This window comes from Haemaphysalis longicornis, unplaced genomic scaffold (genome assembly GCF_048455015.1).
Source record: "Haemaphysalis longicornis isolate Haplotype H1 unplaced genomic scaffold, Haemaphysalis longicornis Haplotype H1 scaffold_2, whole genome shotgun sequence".
NCBI classification, from domain to species: domain Eukaryota; kingdom Metazoa; phylum Arthropoda; class Arachnida; order Ixodida; family Ixodidae; genus Haemaphysalis; species Haemaphysalis longicornis.
The window spans coordinates 276275514-276285873 of record NW_027526295.1 but is presented as its reverse complement, the minus strand read 5'-3'; positions in this window follow the sequence as shown (position 1 = coordinate 276285873).

Genomic DNA, 10360 nt, shown 5'->3' with positions numbered 1-10360 from the left:
GCATAGGATTTCCAAGGGGGTGTTTGGATTATTCGGTATATGCAATAATTCGATATATCCGGGTTCGATATACAGTCGATCCCGGATATATCGAGCTCCAAGGGGATCGCGAAATGGCTCGATATATCGATAATTCTAAATATAAAATATGCTCGTCTGGAGCTTGTCTGAAAACTCCGCACATCACTGAGAGCTTTGAGAGACGGCTTCCCGACAGCTTCCCGATCTGTTAGAACTTCAAAGCACGGAAAATATGAAACACAGCGCGACCACCACCGCACTTTATTCAGCTGTAAAAAAGTCCATGAGCTTCGCTTGCTTTATCTTTTCGTCATGAAGTTCACCAAGCTATCTTCAAGCTTACCACCGCCATTCAAATGAAAAATTACGCCCACCTCCCCTCGCGGGAACCCTGGTGTGATGCGACGCTGAGGGGGGTTCAAGCGCAAGCGGAGAGCAACCATCGACCGAAAGGCCGCCGGAGAGCGGCACACCGGTTATATGCGCAGCGCGCCCGAAGGAGAGGAGGCCGCGGAGAGAGAGAGAGTACTGCACATGCGCAGCACCGCGCGCAGCGCCGCCCACCGGCGGAGTGAGAGCGCGCTGGGCCGCACACCCGCAGATGTTGAGAGAGAGTGTTCGCTCTCACCTGGGCACGCGCCGGCGCCAGTGCGTCTGCCGCGGCTATGACGCAACGCAATCCAACACAATCCACTTTAATCCAATCCAAATCCAATCCAAGCCAAGCCAAGCCAATCGAATCCAATCTAATTCCCCTCGCGAGAGAGTGTTCGCTATCGGACAGGAGAGGGGGTGAGCGGAGGAGAGTGCGGACGCCGACGCCGACGGACGCACGCAGGAAGGACAGGGCCGCCGACAAGAGATGCTCTCAGCGTCGCATCTAAAAAAACCCGTCGCCGTCCACTGCGCCCCCACGGCCGCGAATTACGCAGCGAAACGCTAGCTCGGCTGCCGTAGGCGGTTGGGAACGTCGTCAGGGTCGCTCCGCTTCTTCGGTAACGGCGATCCTCGCCGCGATTGCCTCATCGTCCAGATCCACCATAGCTTGCTCGTCGTCGTCAACAGTTACGAACCTACATGCTGTGGCGGCACCCGGGATTTCGCATGGGGATGCTGACAGCTCTTTAAGTCACCCTCGAGGCACTCAACGCCGCTGTCTTTTGCATCCGAACGCATCTCGTCTGGAGCCGCAACGAAGCCGCTTTGCTACACGCACCCGAAACGCTCCAGCACGGCCGTGCTGCGCTACCTTCACCCTACGTCAGCTTGCTGCGCAGTTTTGTGCCAAGACGTGCTGCGAGGAATTTTTAATTTCGAACGCCTCTGCAACCGACGGCTACTTTTCACTGGCCTCCACCCGTCTAATGTTGTCCGCCTTCATCGCTAAATCCAAATTCTTATGTTCTTTTCGCGACCATGTCTCCGGAGACACGCCGCCGAGAACAAAACAAACACGCGCCACGCCGCACCGGTTTCCATGCCAGAAGAGCCGCCGCTGTGTCACAACATTGTTTCTCTGGGTGGGTCACGGGCTTCCGGCCGGTATCCCCTTCCCCTTTCGCATCCAATCACACCCTGCATTCTCGCTGTCATGAGGGTATCCCATGCTAGCGCATCGCGAGCAGATGGAGCAGGTGTTGAAGGTATAGAGTTACTTTATAAGTACTGAAGCAACGTTACTAGCTTATTCTAGTAACGTTGTACTGAAGGCCCCCAAAGCGACGGGACGCGCGATTAGTCATTGTCATCGCCCACAACTTCGTAAGGAGAAGCACAGTTGCAGGGGCACTTGCGGTGCGGCGTTCGCTATATGGAATGTGACGGTGAACGAGAGTTCGATACACGCGTACGAAAGTGCTATACTTTTGCATAGGATTTCCAAGGGGATGTTTGGACTGTTGGATATATGCAATAATTCGATATATCCGGGTTCGATATATCCAGGGTCGACTGTATCTGGGATCGACTGTAGTACTTTAGTGAGGCACGCAAATATTTTACCTGAGTGGTGACACAGCTGACGTTGGCGAAAGTCGTTGACGACAATTCGACGTGCCAGAATCCCTAGCATTTCGTTCAACTCCGTTCGTGAGAGGCGCCCAGGGTTGAGCCCTGACCACGCTTAAAGGGATTTATCGAAAAAGCCTGCCCAGTAATCGGCTGGGGCACATTGACATGTTTCACCTGTAATATTGTTTGGTTGTGTTGCTGGTTTCATCTGTAAACGTTGTTTGGTTGTGTGCTGTTGAGTGCAATGTCACAAAGAGGTAATGATAACAAAAAAAAAAAAAGCTCTCGAAGCGTAGTGTTTCGGCTACTGGATAGCAAGCTTGTGAAGCCGGGTTCGAATCTCGGATATTGTTTTTTTTTAATTATTGGTTTTCCTTGAAGGATAATATACGTTATCACGCGAGAAATCCGTTTATGACAACTTTGTGCATTATAAATGGGATTTCTGGTGGTCTCGGTCCCTTTAGGCCAGTTTCAACTATAGATTTTTGCACTTTTTTGTGGTTTTGTTCTTTGTCGGTATCATCTAATCTTGCGAAATATTTTTTACAACCTGGTGGTTTCCATGCTCGGTGGGTATTGGTTCACATCTTTTTTATACAATTCGGGTGGTCTTGTCTGCTTTAGATTGGTTTCGGCTCTTCATATTGGTCAGCAGATGGCTGGCTCAGATATCAGCGGTAAGCCTATATGTACGTTACTTTTTTGTTGCAATTTGGTTGTTTGGCCTTTTCAGCTTCGTTTTTGCTGTTATTTATTTCGCTTCGGGTGATTTTGAGTGCTTTAGGCATGTTTCTGCCATGATATAACGCCCATGGCTAGCTCAGATGACGGCTGGGTGTGCTCACCCCGGGGGGTGGGAAGAAGGGGGCATTCCGATGAGTCATTCTTTTCGGTCGCCGCTACTGACAGACGCATGGAGGGAAAAATGGGAAGTGCGATGTGCATGCCAAGAAACGTCCCGTCCCTGGCAACCATGGTCCGAAGAAGTTGTGCTACAGTGGTTATGCCGCTGGTGTGTGCCTCCGTCGCAGCCATGTAAACGACGCCTTTGTAACGCTCTCTCAGCTGACCTTCAGCGCTTGGAGACCATGGATGATGAATGCATCAGCCCCGTTCCAACACTCCCCCTCGACGACGAACTAATGGTATCGCGTCTCACATCGTAAGAAATAAACGTAGACGTCCTCTGCAGCCTTTCGCACAGCAACCACTGGTTAATTGATATAAAAGCGGTATTCCGTATTTTAAAGGCCAACTGCACTCAAATTTCACATCGGCCGAATTTACTTTGAACGCATAGTACGTACTACGAAACCAACTGGGACATGACCCGAGAAATGCGTTGTTAATCAGTTATAGACGTTTAAAGTAGCTCCGTCGCAGGCGACGCTGCGCCTGCCGGTGGGTCGCGCAAACAGCCATGAAGCGGAAGTGACACGGCGGCCGTCCCTGCGCTTTTTTCCTACGGCCAGCCAGGAGAACCGGGAGAACCGGTCGAGCTCCGCTGGGCGCGCTTCTCCTAGGACCGCGGCGAGGGCGAGGCATTGCGCGCAGGTTTGCTCCGGCTGCTCTGCTGCCGGATGGGCCGGCTGCAACGTCACTTCAGCCTGGCCCGTAATGGCCAAGCTCTTCTCAATTTTGGTTTCAAAATCGCCCATTTTTGATGGCCGTTTGCGCCGTGAATAGGCGTATTTCAGCTGTTATATTTTGTATCTTGCAGTCTTTTTTAGGCAGACGATACGGAAATAAAGTTTTCAAGACATCGAAATTTTGAATGCAGTTGGCCTTTAAGCACAATCAACGTGTTGGAAGTCCACAATCTTTTCAAATCTGTATTTTTTTTAACGGTGTCAGGCAATCCCTGCAGGCCGCCCAGTGACGCCACCCAGTGATCGACCCATACGCCTTGCGCGTGACGTGCCTCGACGCGTCACCACTTAGATTCTGCTTTCCTGACTATCGCAGCTGATTTTGGTTCAGTAAAGAAGGGTGCCAAGTTGAATGCAAATTGCATGTAATTGGAAATCGTCCCTTGACTGAAAGGCTGCATTTAGGGGGACTCAACTGATCACGTTCCTATGGGACTTAATACTTCATGCACCTAAGCCACGGGCTTAAAAAGCATCGTGCGCCCAATGAAAAGCTTTACAAATCCGTCGAAATGTTCCTACCTGCCAGTTTGACTTTTATGTATATAACGCACATATTTACTGAAATAAAAAATTAATAATAAATCTATCTATCTAGTTTATCTAGTTTTCATTAGATGGCGCTAGCGGTCTTTCATGCGAGATTTTTATTTTTTAATTCCAGTACAGAAGTGACATACACTTACATCTGGATATCACGAAGTTGACAAAAGTTCCCAATTTTTCGTCACACGCAGGTTTTGAGTTAAGGCTCGCGTGAATGCAGCAGAAACGAAACCAAAATGCTAGGCATATCAGTGACCTCGGTGAACTGACCCTTCAAGGATATATTTTAAAGTTTTTAAAGTTTTTAAGTTTCTTTTGGTCGGTGTCTCCGTTTTTACTCCAAGGATATATTTCGCAGCGACAAACAGCCTGATTTGCGCCTGCTGTTTTCCCATAAGCTTAGATACTACATGGAACTACAAATAAGCAAGGTCACTCGCCCCCGTATTTACAAACGTAATTTAGGCGTCACTTTTGCATTTTAGGACTTTTCGGTGCCTTGATGCCCTTCAAGAGCCGAAGTTATCTTGAAAGGGCGGCTTTTCGCGAACTCGATGCTCTTTTGGGCACTCAAATCGGTGAGAGGGTGTTAGCTGGAATACTGTATACCGGGCGACGACGTTCTTCTTTCTCGCCGCTGCAGAGACGGCGTTTTAAATTGCCAGCTTTTCTTGAAAAGAGAGAGAGAGAAAAAAAAATAGTTTTCCGGCAGTATAACTCATCACTGACGAACCGACCCCAAAGATAGCGGGGGAGACGCACGGCTGCACGCCGACAGGCAGGCACCTAACCGGCCCCGCACTCACACGTGGAAACAAACGGTAGTTTGCGGTGCGGGCGAAATTCGCTAAATTAGTGCATCTCTATAGACGTCTTTCTGAAAAAGTGCAAAAAATCATGACTCATTAGCGTGGCGAATTCGTTACATCAAGGTTACCGCCGCAACCTCTTCGTTACACACAGGTCGCAAACACATGGGTTTCAACGGGGCTGGCAATGGGGAATTGAAATACGTTAAGTCCAGGAACAAGTTACGCGGAGGTTCGTTACATCCAGGTTTAACTGTATATCTAAACTAAGCAAACTATAGGCCGTTGTGCCCATTCGTATGTATTTGTACAACTTTTCGTGGTAGTGCTAGATGCCTTTTAGCCCGTGCATGCGGTATGAAGTCCCACTGGATTGATTGATTGATTGATTGATTGATTGTGGGGTTTAACGCGCCGACGCTACTCAGGCGATGAGGCGAGCCGTAGTGGAGGGCTCCGGGTTAATTTAGACCACCCGGGGATCTTCTACGTGCGCCGAAGTATCGAACACACGGGCGTTTTTGCTTTTCGCCTCCACCAGAAAAGCGGCCCCCGCGGCCGGGAATCAAACCCGCGGCCTTGGGCTCAGCCCCCACAGGAATGTTAACAGGTGAGTCCCCCTTAAACGGTCGATTGTGAGGGGAATAGGTGAGGATATTTTTGTTTTTCTGTACAGTTTATTCATCATCATCATCATCATCATATTTGTGGGAGTAACAATGTAGGTGCGGGTTACACAGATGGAAATTCGTCATATATTGATAGCAGGGGCTTCGGTGGGGCAGCGCAGAAGGGGCACCCCCTCCCCCCCTCAAGCCACACCAGCACTTGCCCTTTACCTCCCCCCTCTACTATCCCCCAAGATGCTGAGGGTTTGCCCCCCCTCCCCCCCCCTCAAGACGAAATCCTGTCGACGCCCATGCTTATAGTGCAGTGCAGGTCTTCTTTCAAATAGTAGTAGTCTTTAGCTCCATTGAATGGTGCATGGTACGAAGCAGCTGCTGCGTGCTGGGCTCATCTCCCGTTCTGTATACGTATAGCAATTGCGCACAACAAATTTCTACACCCTCTCGTCATGCGATTTCGCTATAAAGAGATTCTACGGTACGTACCCATATATCGCTGCACAACGAACGAAGTGGTTGCGCACTCGCACCAGTTCCACGCCAGTTTCCTTCACGGCGGTGTTTACTGCTACCGAAAACGTTTGCCCCAATCACACGCTTCGAGCAGTGTTCTTTGTGGCCGCCAGCGAAGAAAGCTACACAGCGGCAACGCTTCCTTTGTTCGGGAAGCAGTTCGGTGAGTCCCACTTCTTTAAGGGCCCTTTACATCGCGGCCACAGGTCAGCCGCGGGTCACCACGGAGCGCCTCCCGGTTGACGACTATGGCCCATCAAGAGCGCCTCGTTGCGTTCAGCGTCCCTGTGCGCGCGCATACGACGCAGCCGCGTGGGCGGGCAAATCGCTTTTAGGAGCCGGCGCCGCTGACGACACAGAAGCGCTGCGTCCACTTCGCTCTGCCTCGCGGCGCCAGGAAATCGGGAATGGCCGGCGCCGATGCCTGCCACTGTCCAATGGCCGCGTTCCTGCTCTTAATGCGCGAGCTTACTGCGCGCCGCTGCGAACAAAAGCGCCACTGTGAAGAGGGGACGCTATTGTGGGGAAAGACGACGTGAAATGGGCAAATTACCTGGACAGATCATTGCACGCCGTGTCGGTTGCTTTGTCTCCAGGCTTGCGTATCGAAGAGTGCTCTGCCAGCCTCAAGGCCTAGATAACAAAGCTTCGAAACTTATTTCCCATTTTCAAGCTACTAATTCGAACCATTGCTACGATATTTAGGAATTTGTACCTCATCCTTTGAGGAAGCTTAGCTATTCAGCGTACTGATGGAACCTCTCTTAACAAAACATTTCACTGGGCCTTGCCACGTGGGTGGTGTTGGTTGAACTCCCGTTGCCGGGAGGAGGAGGAGTAGAGGCCAGATATCGTTCTGTCGCCGCCGTTTTGGAAGATCGCTGGCGCGGAAAAGTCGTCGCGTACAAGCGAGCGCGGTTCAGGAGCTCGGAACAAATGGTTCAATCTAATGACGCCGTCTCGTCGAGGCGCGGACAGACTGTCGTGCTCGTCGCGCGAGACAGGTCGCGCGCGCATTCCCGCTTTCCTTAAACGGCCTTTTTGTTTCGCCTAAATGGGCCTGCGCGTCTGCGCTGCAGCGCGCTTGGTCGACCAGCCCGCCCTCCTTTTCCTGCAGGTGCGCGCGCAGCTTCGGTTCGCCAATGAACGACGTTTGACTGTTATGGCTTAACGACACTAGCTCCGACCGCTCAACGCAGCGGACAGCGGAGCGGCTCCAGTGAACCCGCAATTTGAGGAAAAAAATCGTTCCTGAGCTCGCGACAGGACCATAAGCGACGTCCGCAAACGGTCCATGGCTAGCGAAGGCGCCAGCGAGATGCGCTTGATGTTCCTTTTTAGTCGCAACAGCGAGCACGACGCGAGCCTGCCATGTTACCCCCCCCTCTCTCTCCCTCTGTTTCGCCCTTGTGCGCTCCTTTTCTATGCTAAATGTTCTGTCTGACGTAAGTATTCTTAAAAAAAGTAACGTAATAAAAGTATCCACGTTATGAGGTGGATGGCCAGCGATACTTTTTAGCACATGGCATAGAGGTGGCACAGAATTTAGGTTAAAAAAAAAAAAAAACGTGCTTGATTCCTCTGTTATATAGGAATCGGTAAAACACGAAAGTGAAATGTGCAGCGAAATCTGCAGCTGAGCATGATTTGCGGGTCGGCGGATGTCTTGTGGGTATGCTTGGCGAGCGACGTCATGCTGGCGGGTTGCTTCGGCAAACGTGTACTGGCGTCATTCCAGTGACGGATATGACGTCAGTGAAATCTTGGAGTATCGCGGCATTAAACACTTTCGGGTTAAAATAAAAATCCGAAAACGAACTACTCTTTAGTACTAAAGGTGGCTTCCCCGCAAGAAGACCCTGTGTGCAGGGGTGCACCCTTTACAGGCCGCTTGCTTCGCTGTACTGGCGTCACTTCCGCGACGGATATGACGTCATTAAAATCTTTGTGTATCCCTGAATAAAACACTTTCGCGTTAAAATACAAGTAAATTGTATTTCTCATACCTTGTACCTTTGATACAAAAATTACTCTACATTCAAGGGCACCACTATATATCAGCGCGAAAGGGACCACATACATCAAAGCTAATTTCTAAAGCTGGCAACATAAAACTGAAAATGCTAAAATATTTGAAGGGCGTAACCAAACGAGAACGCACCAATAAAGTGCATGCAAAACGATACACTAAGTGTCACTAATACAAGTTTTGAACTATTCGAAGTTCGTTGGCGCATCAATGCCCCCTCACACACACCAACACACAATAACTGCACTAAAACTAATCAACTCGAGATAGCCACCCAAAAGTGGCACAAAACTACACAGTTCCCCAGAACATTCGGCCGGTTTCACAAGCCTCCCTCTAAAGGGACAGTCACCCTTGACCCTTATTGTGGCGGCCAGCGCCTTTCCGGCCCCCGCGACGTACTCGCTCGGAAAACACAAGGACTCTTCCAATACACTCACAAAAATTATCGACCTCTTCCCTCGCAAGACAACAGATGCGGCTCAGGCTCTAAAAAGGACACTGACACAATTTCCCTGGCTGGGAATATCTCTACACGCTAGATGCGCTTCTCCCACCGCGCCCTAATCCTTTCGGCCAAATAAGGTTATTTCTCTTACATTCCGGGCGTTTTCGTCGACGGAAGAGGACCTTTCCGAACGCTCCATCTATCCCCCGGTCCCTCCCCGATACACTGAAATCCTATATCATTATCGCCAACTGCGGCTTCAATACCCTCCTCCTCATCCATCCCTCAGCACACAGGCGGCTCGCATTTGGCGTCGACTGCAGACCAACACATTCTACAACACCACGATACTCCACCACATATCTCCCTCCACTTACCCCTACAACTGCCCTTCTTGCTCCGTCCCAAACACTACCTACCACCTGGTGTGGGAATGCCCCTACGCGCCAAACCCCCTCCCTTCCCCATCCCCTGAGCAGTGGGAGCGCGAGCTGGCCAGCTCACGGTGCGAGGACCAAGAACGCCTGATCACTCGCGCCCAAGCAGCTGCGCTAGCTCGCGGCTATCTGGACTGAGAAAGCCACCCACTTTTATGCTCATTAAATGTTTTTCAATCCAATCTCTCTCTCCGCGGGTTGCGTGTATAATGAGCGACAATCCGGCCTTCCCAGAAAGCGGTGAAAGCTGAAAAGCGTTCCTGCGGCTGCGGTCCGCGGACTCCGTACACCCCTTGAACGCTGCGTAACCGGTAAGAAAGCAAAGAAACACGAAGAAGCTACACAGGCTACGAAACAATTAAAAACTGAGCTGCCGGCGGTCTTCGTTGATTAGCTGAGGAATACTGTAACTTAGCAGCCTGTCTCCCGTCCAAGCCATTTTCAAACAAACGCGGTATTCCTGCCTCGCTAACCGAGAAAAAAGCAAAATGAACGAAGGCCTCCCGGCAATATGTCCCTGGTGAGCTGGGACGTTTTGCCGGGAGGCCCATATTTATAACCTATACATCCACCGACAGATCACCACCATAACTTTTTCTTCGCCTCCCGCTTTAACCCTTTTATCGCACAGCGGCCAAGCTTAAAAGAAGCTACGAACGTTTGTCATGATCTTTATTCTGCTGAAACCGTTGCTACTACTTTCCACCTAATTCGGACAACCTCATTTTGCACACGCGAGAGAATGATGAAACCGCCGCAAGCCTTCATAACTCTTGGGTCATCGCTCTTCATTCGAAAATTTACTTTCTTAGCAGCGCACGTTTCCTTTGAGGACCGCCATGGCGGTTTCCTATTTTCGAGAAATAATTCGGTCGGGCTGCTAACTAGAGCACCCCCCCCCCTCCTATATTCTCCAAGAATTAAAAAAATTGTGAACGTGGGCAGCGAGTGTCTGCAACAAATATAGAAATGCCTTGAAATTACCTTGATGGTGACTTCTAATAGACGCACTATACTGTCAGGCAAAACGTTTTACTCGATACAGTGTACTGAGCTTTCCTCTTTTTGTGTGCGTTCGTGCGTGCGTAGCAAACAGCGTCGTAGCTCCACATGTAGAACCAAATTGCCTTACTTCTCTATCAGATGCATAGTCTCTTTGACGAAAAAAATGTATTCTAGGTCATGGGAATATCGCCAGGATCTCATCCTCCGTGCTCGATATAACTACAACGAGTTCGTTCGTGTGCAAGCTTGTTTCGGATCGGTGTG